The following is a 14249-nucleotide window of genomic DNA, read 5'->3' on the forward strand; positions in this document are numbered from 1 at the left end:
GACCTACCACGCTGTTCTTTTCTTTTTAGACAAAGTATTTCTTGACTATATCGGCATTAACAGGATTTGGGAGTTCAACATCATCCATGTGTGTAAGAATCAAGGCACCACCAGAGAAAGCCTTCTTGACAACATAAGGACCTTCATAGTTAGGTGTCCACTTGCCCCTTGGGTCGGGTTGTTGACTTATCCTTCTTTTCAATACAAGTTCGCCTTCCTTGAATTCTCGAGGTCGGACTTTCTTGTCAAAAGCATTCTTCATTCGCACTTGATACAACTGTCCATGAGCCATAGCATCCATTCGTTTCTCTTCAATCAGATTCAATTGATCGTACCGACTTTGACACCATTCAGCCTTAGTTAATTTTGCTTCCATGATCACCCGAAGAGATGGAATCTCTACTTCCAGAGGGAGAACTGCCTCCATACCATATACCAAAGAGAAAGGAGTTGCCTCGGTTGAACTACGCACTGTAGTATGGTAACCATGCAAGGCAAAAGGTAGCATTTCATGCCAGTTTTTGTAAGTAGTAACCATCTTCTGAACAATCTTCTTGATGTTCTTGTTAGCGGCCTCAACTGCACCATTCATCTGAGGTCTGTAAGGAGAAGAGTTGTGATGTTCAATCTTGAATTCTTCACATAAAGCTTGCATCATGCTATTGTTCAGATTGGAACCATTGTCAGTGATGATCTTGTTGGGAACACCATATCGACAAATGATGTTATTCTTGATAAACTTCACTACCACTTGCTTGGTCACATTTGCATAGGAGGCAGCTTCGACCCACTTGGTGAAATAGTCAATTGCCACTACAATGAAGCGATGTCCATTGGAAGCTTTTGGTTCAATTCTTCCGATCATGTCAATGCCCCGCATAGAGAAAGGCCATGGGGAAGAGATAATATTGAGAGCATGTGGAGGCACATGAATCTTGTCAGCATAAATTTGACACTTGTGGCATCTCTTAGCATGTTTGTGGCAATCACGCTCCATGGTTATCCAGTAATAGCCGGCTCTTAACAGCTTTCTTGACATAGTGTGACCTGAAGCATGGGTCCCAAAGGTACCGTCATGTACATCATGCATCAATTTCTCAGCTTCTTGCTTATCAACACATCTCAACAAGACCATGTCATAGTTCCTTTTGTATAGGACTTCTCCGTCCAGAAGGAATTTACTAGCCCATCTTCTCACAGTCTTTTTATCCCTGTTGGAAGCACCAGTTGGATATTCATGATTCCGCAAGAATTGTTTGATGTTGTAATACCAAGGCTTTTTATCCTTCACATCTTCATCAGCCTGATCCGGCATATTTTCAATAGTAAACACATGTGCGGGTCTATCGAGACGCTGCACTTTGATTACGGGCACATCATTCCAATGGTTCACACGAAACATGGAAGACAAAGTAGCAAGAGCATCGGCCATCTGATTTTCATTCCGGGGTATGTGATGCAGCTCAACCTTGGTAAAGTATGTCAACAGACGTCTTGCATAGTCACGGTATGGGATCAGCTTCTCATGATGAGTCTCCCATTCACCCTTTATCTGATTAATAACAAGTGCAGAATCTCCATAGATGTCAAGGTGCTTAATTCTCAGATCAAGGGCTTCTTCAATGCCCAAGATGCATGCTTCATATTCAGCTATGTTGTTTGTGCATTCAAAGGTTATTCGAGCAGTGAAAGGAATGTGGTGCCCCTGTGGAGTTACAATGATGGCTCCAATTCCTTTACCATAAGCATTAACAGCACCATCAAACACCAATCCCCACTTGCTATTGGGATCCGGCCCTTCATTGATCAGTGGTTCTTCACAGTCTTTCGCTTTCAAATACATAATCTCTTCATCAGGGAAATCAAACTTAATCGGCTGGTAATCATCAAGAGGTTGACAAGCAAGATGCTCAGCAAGGACACTTCCTTTGATTGCTTTTTGAGCTTTGTACACAATATCATATTCAGACAACAACATTTGCCAACGTGCAATCTTTCCAGTAACAACAGGCTTTTCAAAGATGTACTTGATTGGATCCATTCGGGATATCAACCAAGTTGTATGATTCACCATATAATGACGCAGGCGTTTGGCAGCCCAAGCTAAAGCACAACAAGTCTTTTCAAGCATTGTATACCGAGTCTCACAGTCGGTGAACTTCTTGCTCAGATAGTAGATAGCATGCTCTTTCTTACCAGTCTCATCTTGCTGACCGAGAACACAACCCACGGAATCATCTAACACTGACAGATACATAATCAAAGGCCTTCCTTCCACTGGCGGGACAAGGATAGGTGGTTCCAACAGGTATTCTTTAATGCTATCAAAAGCTTCCTGGCATTCATCATTCCATTCAACAGGCTGATTCTTTCTGAGCAATTTGAAAATTGGTCCACAAGTAGTAGTCATGTGAGATATGAATCTTGAAATATAATTCAGACGTCCGAGGAAACCTCTGACTTGCTTTTCAGTTTGAGGGGCCGGCATTTCTCTGATGGCTCGGACTTTGTCAGGATCAACTTTAATGCCTCTTTGGCTGACAATGAAGCCTAGCAATTTTCCAGATCGTACACCAAATGTGCACTTGTTAGGATTCAACCGCAGCTTGTACTTTCTCAGTCTTTCAAACATCTTTTTCAAATACACAACATGCTGCTCTTCATCACTTGACTTCACAATCATATCATCCACATATACTTCAATCTCTTTGTGAATCATATCATGAAACAGAGTGGTCATACCTCTTTGATAGGTAGCACCTGCATTTATCAAGCCAAACGGCATCACTTATAACAGAATGTTCCCCACGGAGTGATGAAGGACGTCTTTTCTCTATCTTCAGGTGACATTCGTATCTGGTTATAGCCAGAGAAACCATCCATGAAGGAGAACACTTTAGACTGAGCAGTACTGTCAACAAGCACGTCAATATGAGGCAATGGGAAGTTATCTTTTGGACTGGCTTTGTTCAGATCCCTGTAGTCAACACACATTCGAACTTTCCCATCTTTCTTTGGCACTGGTACAATGTTGGCAATCCACTCAGGATATTCAGCTGTCATGAGGAAACCCGCATCAATCTGCTTTTGCACCTCAGCCTTGATCTTAAGAGCCATGTCTGGACGAGACCTTCTCAATTTCTGTTTGACAGGAGGACATTCGGGTCTTGTCGGTATCCGATGTTCCACAATCTTGGGATCTAGACCCGGCATATCTTCATAGGACCATGCAAAGACATCTGGATAATCATGGAGAAGCTGAATGATCTTCTTTTTCACCTCTGGCTCAAGTGCAGCACCGATCTTGATCTCTCGCTTGTTTTCCTCAGTACCCAGGTTGATAAGTTCAATCTCTTCCTGGTGAGGCTGAATGGCTCTTCTTTCTTGCTCAAGCAGTCGAGTGATCTCATACGGTATCTCTTCATCATCCTCCTCATCTTCAGCTTCATATACAGGGAATTCAAAATTTGGAGGAATCATAGGGTCACTGTGTTCAACGGGTTTATTATGGTTCAATCTGCATAATATGATTGGGATGATTTTTAGAAAAAAAAAGTTGTTCATGCAGATTTTTAAAATTAATAAGAAAATACAGATGTTTTGGTTTTTTCTGGCATTACTGATAGATCTCTGGCAAGTGCACCAAATACTATCGAAGTAGTAAAAATATCGATCCCACGAGGACTGTTTTTAATTTCAATAATTCAACTACGTTGTATTTTAGGATGTATAAAGGTTATTTTGATTTGCCACTAGGCAGTAGATTGGTTTGATTGCATAAAAAAAATAATTGCTAAAAATAAATTGGTTTTCAAGAATAAGAGAGAGATGAGTTTAGGTCTTTCGAATCATCTATGTTCCCCTAATTGTTATGTTGCACCTATTCGTATGAATGATCTTCTAATCCCACGATAGTTAACAAAATAGTCCTAATCAATCCCTTGAGTTAGGACCCTCTCCTTAAACTACAGCCCCTAATCCCTTAGGTGGTCTAATAATCTTTGAAGGTTTAAAGCACGTTAACCTAACATCACTAATAAACGATTATCCATTCCTAGACTAACCATGTTTATTAGAACAATTCAATAGGTCTAAGTAGAAAGCTATGGTCAGTAGTCATTCATTCTCACAAAATCATATTTATATTTGATCAGGATATAAAAAGCATTAAGAACAATTGAATTGAATAAAGACTAGAATATCATTCACAATAAATAGAGTTTCACAACATAATATCTCAATTAGGGTTACAACGAATCATCTCAGACCTAACCTCTAATGGATTTAGCTACTCATAATAATGTTTACAAATAACATAATCATTAGAGGTAATAAAACATACACAAAGTGGTTGGAAGATGAAGAAATCGTCCTCCTGGTCCTCCTTGTAGTTGTAAAATCGCACTTGGCTCTCTAGAATTCGTAACCCCTGTTTTTGGAATAGACTTTAGCATAAATAGGCACAGAATATCGCCCAAATCGTGTCACGTTTTAAGTGAATCGTGACACGTTTTTACCTTCTGGAGCAAGAAACTGAATTAGGGTTTCACCAAATCGTGTCACGTTTTACCAATCGTGACACGTTTTCCTAATGTCGAAACAAGGCTTCTTGTGCTTCCCAAATCGTGTCACGTTTGTACCAAATCGTGACACGTTTTATTTCTTTGCGTTTCCTTCAGTTTTTCTGCTCTTTTTGCTGCATAAGTCTTCTGTGAACTCCTTTTTGTGATGAAAATACATATAAAATTACGTAATGACAAGGTGTCATCACAACCCCAAACTTAAACCATTCCTTGTCCTCAAGGAATTTACTTGCAAAGCTGACAATCGACAGTGAAATAACAATTACCTATTCAAGCAGTAGTACCCAAAAGTTCAACACCTTACTAGCTAATGATGAGCTAGTTTGACTTGTATGCATCCACCACTTCACAACTCCACGCAAATATTTGAAATAGGGTTCTACCAGTCGACATGCAGATCTACATATTACCATACGCTTGAAAAGTTTCTAAACATCAATCAAAGTCAATATCATTACACACTTTTGAGGTCTTTAGGGTTATAACGGGGCTTAGGTGAAAGGTGGGACATATTTGGATAAGTAGGCTACACAAAATTAGAGTTAGGCATTCCTACGGAAGTTAAAGAACAAATTCAATCCTACGATCATTCACCTTGTGGAATAACAATCAATGCAAAGGTACTAGAGAATATTTATAACTTTTAGGGACAATCGAGTTTGAAGTTACTCACATGTTTCAAAGTTTGGTCCCTTTTTCATCATTCATTTCATCTTTTTTTTTTTTTTTTTTCATACATCAATTTTTTTGAAATGTATTTTTGCCTTTTGCATGACAATTCTTTTTCTTTTTGTTCTCTTATTCTCTAGTACCCCCACCCCAAACTTAATTGGTTGCAAATTCCAATAGCAACCCCAAACTTAATTTTAAGCAACATTCTACAATGCCTAACTCAGAAAAACAATAAGGGACAAGTCCTAAAAGTCTCTAAGTTTGTAATGTAGTTTGTCACCGAACAAAAAGTTCTAATCCTACCGGCTCAAAGGGGCTAAGAAAAGGATAAAGTTTAACAATTATAGTCAGGGTAGGCTTCAAAAGGCTCACAGGACCAAGCACTTTTGCCTCAGTGTGTAATTAACAAAGACCAATCAATAATAGAGAAACAATGCAAGTTCTAGAAATGTAGTTGCATGGAAAACTAAGCTAAATATAGGTAAATTGAAAAACAAAATATGGCAATGAACCTTATGGCTGAGATTTCTGGGAGTATGTGACTACCTAGCAACGCCGTACACTTCGCCTTTGAAAACCAAGTCACTCCTCCTTTTGAACTTTTGGAATACCACTTGAACAACTATTTGTTATCAAACTGTAAAAAGTCAACTAAACAAACAAATTCATCAATAATAAACAAGTGCAGGAATAATTACATAAACGGGGGGAATAAAACCGAGTTAAACTTAATTAAAAGCAATAAAAATTGTTTGAACATAAAATTAAAGTTACATAACCAAAGTGCTGAAACAAAAAACAGAAAAATAAAAATAGGTGGGCCATCAGTAGCCCACTCAATCCTGCATCTGGTCCTCCGGAATCCAAGTGTTGGGGTCCTCCTCTGCATAGGTATCCTCCCCAAAGTGCTGCCTAGACTGAGCTCCACCAGCAGCAAAGTCAGCTCGGATCTCCTGCTCTCTATCCTGAGCTCGACCTCTGGTGACATCAAAGTAGTGGTCCATAGCCTCCTCGGACCCATCAAAGCGCTCGAAAGACCCAGTCATCTTCCTCCTGTTGAGGCAGACCGCCTCAGTGAACTCCTGACCAAACCTCGGACGGTTCCAATACTCCTGATCTGACACCTCATTCATCCAGTTGGCATGGCCGAACATGTAGTCCAGCATCATAGGATGAATAGGTGCATAGGCACCCTGCTGGCTTCTCCCCTCTCCAGCAAAAGTCTGACTCTGAGGTGGTGGCGGTGGCTGTTGTGGTGGTGGCGGCTGTGGCTGTCCTGCTGCTGCTGCCTCGGCACCCATGATAGTCTGCATGCGGTCATGATAATCCTTGACAAAGCCATCCATGTAAGTGTCGGTGATGGGCTTCATCATTGCTGCACTCAAATCATTAGCAAACAAATCGCACTCCTCCTCCTCACAAAGCCAATTGATAAGGCTCAAATGAGGGAGTGCCTTCTTGGTACCTGAAGCAAACATATAGATATTGTCGGCAATTAACTCACCAACATTGATGGGTGTACCATCAAGAATAGCAGACAGCGTCAACAAGCGGGGCAGCGGAATCTCTGAAGTACAAGAGGTGCCCTCAATAGTTTGCACCACAAAAGATGCCCACGCCTTTGCATGGGGCTTGAAGTCAGCCCTCAACAGCATATGTGACCCTCCATGCCACTTAGCACCTTCAACACAAATCTGCATTAGCAACTCCTCCCACCTTTCATCATCCCAATTCTTGCACTCCTCCATCCTCCTCTTCACATCACAAATCTCCGGTGGCACAATCTCCAGCAACTGATTAATCCTTTCCGGGCTATAGTCTATCTCCTTCCCCCTCACATAGGACACATACTTCCTCCCCATATACCTAGCATTAGAATAGAATTCTATCCCAATGGTTTTGTTGGCCTGCTCGAAAATCATACTAACAAGGGACTCCCACCCTCTCTCAGTGATCACTTGATGGAACTCAGGGTTGGAGATGAGTTTGGTGAAATCAAAACCTCTCTCCGGGATCACCCTATAGCCTCGGATGTCCTTGAAACGGTCACGGGCAGCAGTATTATAAAACCGGTGGTTGATGGACGGTGGGGGTGCGGTGTTAGGGCTAGGTTTGACAGGTTGTTTGCGTTTGGGGGCTATTTTGGCCTTTTTGGCTGGTTGGGATGTGGCTTGGGACTTGCCTTTGTTGCGGGTCTCAACCATGGTTAGGGTTAGGATTTAGAGAAGAAACAAAACTGGATATTAGGGTTAGGGTTAAGATGGAGATAATGGGTTTGGTTGTTTGTTGGTGATGATGAAGGTGTATGGTAATGGTTTGGTGATTAGAAGATGAAAAGATGAAGATTTTTGGTAGAAAAGGGTTAGAAAATCGTAGGTTAGGGTTCTGGGAAAATTTTGGCAGAGTTTGGCTACTTTTGGAAGTGAATGGAATGAAAATCGTGTTGGATATATTTATAGGCTGGGAAAATCGTGCCACGTTTTGCCAAAAACGTGTCACGATTTTGTTTTGTAACGGTTAAATTTTTGAAACTGCTATAATCGTGTCACGTTTGGGCTAAACGTGTCACGATTTTTCATTTTTGAAAATTTTCTTGCCCAGAAATCGTGTCACGTTTTGGCCAACGTGTCACGATTTCCAATTGTCGAATTGCACCAATTTGAGACTTAGAAAAATTTTTAGGTGCCAAAATTCGTGTCACGATTTCAGCATCGTGACACGTTTTCTGGAAATGTCGAATGGCACCTTTTTTTACTTAGAAAAATTTCTGAGAGGAGCTTCAGAGGGGGCAAATCGTGTCACGTTTGGCCCAAAACGTGTCACGATTTGCACAGTATTGGAAAACAACAAATTTTCTTCCTCTGTTCGTTTCAGCAAAAAATCTTTTTGTATTTTTGAATATTTGAAAGCAATAAAAAGGAAATAAGAAATACTACCTGAAATCTAAATGTGGGTTGCCTCCCACCAAGCGCTTCTTTACCGTCACTAGCTTGACTCATGACGACCCCTAAGGATCATTCAAAATAAGTCCTACCCTTGCCTTCGGTAGGTCGCCTCCCAGATATGGCTTAACTCTTTGCCCATTTACCTTGAAACTTCGGTCACCTTCAGGTGTCATCAACTCGACAGCTCCATGAGGTGACACACTTTTCACCAAGAACGGTCCAGACCACTTTGACTTGAGCTTTCCAGGAAACAGTTTCAACCTGGAATTATACAACAAAACTAATTGCCCACAGTTAATATCCCTAGACACTAAGTTTTTGTCATGATACCTTTTAGTCCTGGCTTTATAAATGAGCGCATTTTCATATGCTCTAAGCCTCATCTCCTCCAGTTCATTAAGTTTCAAGAGTCTTTTCTTACCAGCGGCTTCTTGATCAAAGTTTAAGGTCTTAATGGCCCAGTACGCCTTATGTTCTAGCTCAACTGGTAGATGACATGCCTTTCCATAGACTAGCTGATAGGGTGAGAGCCCGAGGTGAGTCTTAAAGGCAGTCCTATATGCCCATAGTGCATCATCTAATTTTTTAGACCAGTCCTTCCTATTTGACGCAACTGTTTTCTCTAAGATCTGTTTCAGCTGACGGTTTGAAACCTCTGCTTGACCACTTGTTTGTGGGTGGTAGGGAGTTGCAACTTTGTGCTTTATGTTATACTTTTTGAGCAAATTTTCAAGAAAATTATTGCAAAAGTGCTTCCCCCCATCACTGATCAAGACTCTAGGTGTTCCAAACCTAGTGAAAATGTTTTTATGCAGGAAGTTAACAACTGTCTTAGCATCATTAGCAACACAAGGTATCGCTTCAACCCATTTAGTGACATAATCAACACAGACAAGAATATGAAGAAAAGAGTAAGAGGAAGGGAAAGGTCCCATAAAGTCGATGCCCCAACAATCAAATGGTTCAACTTCGATGATTCCTGATAGGGGCATCTCATTCCTCTTAGAGATGTTACCTGTCCTTTGGCATTTGTCACAATGCGCAACAAAGTCGTGGCAATCTTTGAAAAGGGTGGGCCACCAGAATCCACTTTGCAAAATTTTTGCCGCGGTTCTTTCTCCACTATGGTGGCCCCCATAAGCTGAGCTATGGCAGTGCCACATGATACTATGAGCTTCCTTACCTGCAACACAACGTCTTATCAAACCGTCAGTTCCTATCTTAAACAGATACGGGTCATCCCACAAGTAGTGGTTTGCATCCTTGAAGAATTTTTTTCTCTGAGGATAGGTCATATCATCAGGAACTATGTTACCGGCCTTAAAGTTCGCAATGTCAGCAAACCAAGGCCTTTCTCCAATAGCAAACAGTTGTTCATCAGGAAATTCGGCCTTGATGGCCTTCTCTTTGTTTGTCACCTCATCATTTTCCAGCCTTGATAGATGATCAGCTACTACGTTCTCTACTCCTTTCTTGTCACGAATCTCAAGATCGAATTCTTGTAGCAAAAGGATCCACCTCAACAGCCGAGGCTTTGAATCCCCTTTTGTCAAGAGATATTTAAGAGCTGCATGATCTGTAAAAACAATGACTTTGGAGCCTATTAGATAAGAACGAAACTTTTCCAATGCAAAAATTACCGCAAGCAACTCTTTTTCTGTTGTGGAATAGTTAATTTGATTCTCATTTAAAACTTTGCTTGCATAGTAAATTGCATGGAAAAACTTGTTCTTGCGTTGGCCTAGAACTGCACCAACAGCATAATCACTTGCATCACACATAAGTTCAAATGGTACATCCCAATCGGGTGCAATGATTATTGGTGCAGTTACCAACTTGTTTTTAATCAAAGAAAAAGCATTCAAACATTCATCATCAAAATTAAATTCAGTTTCTTTGACCAAGAGGTTACAGAGGGGCTTGGAAATTTTTGAAAAATCTTTTATAAAACGCCGATAGAAACCAGCATGCCCCAAGAAACTTCTTATTCCCTTAACATTAACAGGTGGAGGGAGCTTCTCTATAACCTCTATTTTAGCTTGGTCCACCTCTATGCCCTTAGCACTTATTTTATGCCCCAAAACTATACCTTCGGTCACCATAAAGTGACATTTTTCCCAGTTTAAAACAAGGTTAGTTTCGGTGCATCGTTTAAGGACAGCATCTAGGTGAAATAAGCATTGATCAAAAGACTTACCAAACACAGAAAAGTCGTCCATAAATACCTCAATATTCTTTTCTATCATGTCAGAGAAGATGGAGAGCATACACCTTTGAAAGGTCGCCGGCGCATTACACAGCCCAAAGGGCATCCTCCTATAAGCAAATATACCAAATGGACAAGTGAAGGCTGTCTTCTCTTGATCTTCTGGAGCTACCGCAATCTGATTGTACCCCGAATACCCATCCAAAAAGCAATAAAAGGCTTGGCCAGCCAACCTCTCAATCATTTGGTCCATGAATGGTAAAGGGAAATGATCCTTCCTTGTTGCGGTGTTCAACCTCCGGTAGTCTATACACATCCTCCAACCAGTAACAGTGCGGGTGGGTATTAATTCATTTTTTTCATTAGCCACCACCGTCATTCCACCTTTCTTTGGTACCACGTGGACCGGACTTACCCATGAGCTATCAGAGATAGGGTAGATCATACCTGCATCTAGTAACTTCAGCACCTCTTTCTTTACCACTTCCTTCATTGTTGGGTTAAGTCTCCTTTGAGGTTGAACCACCGGTTTGTATTCAGCCTCCATGTGTATTTTATGCATGCAATAAGCTGGACTAATACCCTTCAAATCAGAAATGTTCCACCCCAAAGCTCCTTGATTGTCTCTTAACACTCTCATTAATTTTTCTTCTTCCAAAGGTGTCAAGGTATTGCTGATGATTACTGGTTTAGAGGCATCCTTAGTGAGAAAAACATATTTCAAGTGAGAAGGGAGTTCTTTTAATTCTGGGTTTTTCTCTCCTTCTCCACTCAAAATAGGAGCATCCATAGAGTGCTTACCCATTAATTCTTCTATTTTTACCGGTCCCAACTCTTGCTTGCTTGCTGCTAGTTGCTTCACACAATCTCTTACTTCAAGATCTTCATCATGCTCACAACTCTCTATAGAATTTACAATTGCTCTTTCAAGAGGTTGTGGTGGTTGAGGTTCACGAGAGTTGTCTTCTACTATTTCTTCAACAACATCAATCCGGTAACACTTGGGATTTTCCTCTCGGTGTTTCATTGCTTCGAAGATATTGAACACCACTTGCTCATTATGGAACCTCAACATTAGCTCTCCCATCTCAACATCAATCAAAGCACGACCAGTTGCAAGGAAAGGTCTTCCTAAAATGAGTGGCATATCTTCATCTTCAGCCATATCTAGGACCACAAAATCTGCTGGGAACACCAAGTCATTAACCTTGACTAGCACATCTTCAAGTATACCGAAAGGGTAAGAGATTGACCGATCAGCTAAAGTAATGGTCATTCTCGTTGGTTTTGGCTCCCCACACTTGAGCTTCTTCATCATTGAAAGAGGCATCAAGTTGATACTTGCTCCTAGATCACATAAAGCTCTTCCAATGCCTACCGGTCCAATGGAACAAGGGATAGTAAAAGCACCAGGATCTTTCAGCTTAGGTGGTAGCTTCTTTTGAAGAATGGCGCTACAATTCTCGGAAAGAGAAATATTTTCATCATCTTTAGGCTTTCTTCTTCCTGTTAGCAAATCTTTCATGAACTTGGCATACAAAGGCATTTGATCAAGAGCCTCACTGAAAGGGATATTTACTTGAAGTTGTGAGACAAGTTGCATGAACTTCTTGAATTGTCCTTCCTCCTTCTTTTTCTTCTTCTCTAGATGAGGGTAAGGAAGCTTCACATATGATGGAATAATTTGTGGCTTGTCTCCATCTTTCAAGATTTGATTCTTTGACTTCCTCAAGATTGAGTCTTCATCTATCAATTTCTCACTTTTATCTCCCTCTATTTTTTTCTTCTTTTCATTTTCAACTACTCCATGATCATTTTCTTTTTCAACTACACCCTCATCATTCTTTTCAACTACATCATTCTCCTCCTCCTCAACTACTTCATCAACCTTCTTTGGAGCTTTTGGAACTAAAGGTGTCAAAACCTTTTTGCTCCTCAGTTCAATAGCATTACAAGACTCATTCTTAGGGTTATCTTTAGTGTTACCTGAGAATCCGCCTTTGTTTTGTTCAGCCAACTGCTTAGCTAATTGCCCCAGTTGAGTTTCAAGCATCTTCCTAGAAGCTTCATTGTTTTTTCTTTCAGCTTCTTGACTCTTCTTCATCTCTTCAAAGTTGCCTTGAGTCATCTTCATGAAATTCATCATAGTTTCTTCAAGAGCTGATGGCTTCCTTTGTTGTTGTTGAGGAGGAGTAAGCATTTGAGAATTTAAAGCATTGTTATTTGAGTAGCTTAGATTTGGATGCTTATTAATGCCTGAATTGTAGTATTGATTCTGCCTTTGATAACCTCCCATGAAGTTAGCTTCTTCACTTGATCCTTCCGGAACACATTCACCGTTTGGATGTTCTTCACCACATAAGTCACATTTGATTGCAGCCACTTGTTGTTGCTTATGAGCCAATGTGAAGCCTTGAAACTCCTTAGTTAGAGCTTCGATTTGTTTGTTCATAGCTGCTTGGTTAGCAAGGATAGCAGTTTGTTCACTCACCCCAAACACTCCTCTTTCTTTCTTTTTAGCTTGATCACGATACTCATTGCCAGCCATGTTTTCAATTAGAGCTTGAACTTCATGATCAGTTTTACTTTTGAGACTACCTCCCGCGGAAGCATCTAAGAACATTCGAGTGTTTGGTGTTACCCCCTCAGTGAAGATTTGGAGGTATTGCTTCTCGGTGAACTCATGATTAGGGCATCTCTTGAGAAGCAAATTGAATCGCTCCCAAGCATCGTACAATGATTCACCTTCTCCTTGCTTGAAGTTAGAGATCTCCATCTTCTTGTCCCAATACTTAGACATAGGGAAGTATTTCTCCAAGAACTTCAGCTCTAACTCTTCCCATGTTTGGACAGTCCCGTTTGGAATTGTTAGCAACCAATCTTTTGCTCTTCCCGTCAAGGTGAAAGGAAATAGCCTTAGTTTCTTTTGTGCTTCAGTCACGGTGGCTGGTTGCACACAAAACTCACAGGTTTCAGCAAAACGGCTCAAGTGTTCATGAGGACTCATAGCTTCAGTCCCATCGAATTGCTTGTCCCTCAAACCATTGAGGACAGTTGTCTTGATGTCGAACGCTACGGGGTTAGCTGGTTGAAAAGTGTGGGTCAGTTGACCGCGATGAGTGGCTAACCCGTAGTCTCCAAGCTTAGGTCTTGGTGGTACAACTCCTTCTCCTTCCATAGTTGCAGATTTAGGAGAAGAGATTGTTTCAGATTCACTTGAGAGTTGCTCCGGTACTTGTTCTCGAACACCCGGTGGAACGGATTGAGCTAACCTTTGCGATCGGACAGCTTTCCGAAGTGCTCTAGCAGTTCTTTCAATCTCCGGATCGTACTCTAGGTCGTCAGAGCTCTGTTTACCTCGCATAAACAGCAAAATACCTTAGTAGCACTGCACAACGCAAAGTAATCAAGTGAATATGAAAACAGAAAAATAAAAAAAATAAAAATTAAAAACAGAAAATTAAATTGCAAAAACCCTAAACTATAACGTAATTGCCTTGTTGAAATAATTCAACAGTCCCCGGCAACGGCGCCAAAAACTTGATAGATCTCTGGCAAGTGCACCAAATACTATCGAAGTAGTAAAAATATCGATCCCACGAGGACTGTTTTTAATTTCAATAATTCAACTACGTTGTATTTTAGGATGTATAAAGGTTATTTTGATTTGCCACTAGGCAGTAGATTGGTTTGATTGCATAAAAAAAATAATTGCTAAAAATAAATTGGTTTTCAAGAATAAGAGAGAGATGAGTTTAGGTCTTTCGAATCATCTATGTTCCCCTAATTGTTATGTTGCACCTATTCGTATGAATGATCTTCTAATCCCACGATAGTTAACAA

General features: G+C 40.7%; 1 non-coding gene across 1 annotated transcript; it reads left to right on the forward strand.

Annotated features, from left to right (window-relative positions):
- The first annotated feature begins 13084 nt into the window (after nt 1–13084).
- LOC146917006 (small nucleolar RNA R71) lies at nt 13085–13191 on the forward strand. The gene has a single exon (XR_015017218.1). It is a non-coding gene; the product is annotated as a small nucleolar RNA R71 (small nucleolar RNA).
- The last annotated feature ends 1058 nt before the right edge of the window (nt 13192–14249 follow it).

Source organism: Medicago sativa, chromosome 6 (assembly GCF_051527215.1).
Source record: "Medicago sativa cultivar Bolivia chromosome 6, Bolivia_mono, whole genome shotgun sequence".
NCBI lineage: Eukaryota > Viridiplantae > Streptophyta > Magnoliopsida > Fabales > Fabaceae > Medicago > Medicago sativa.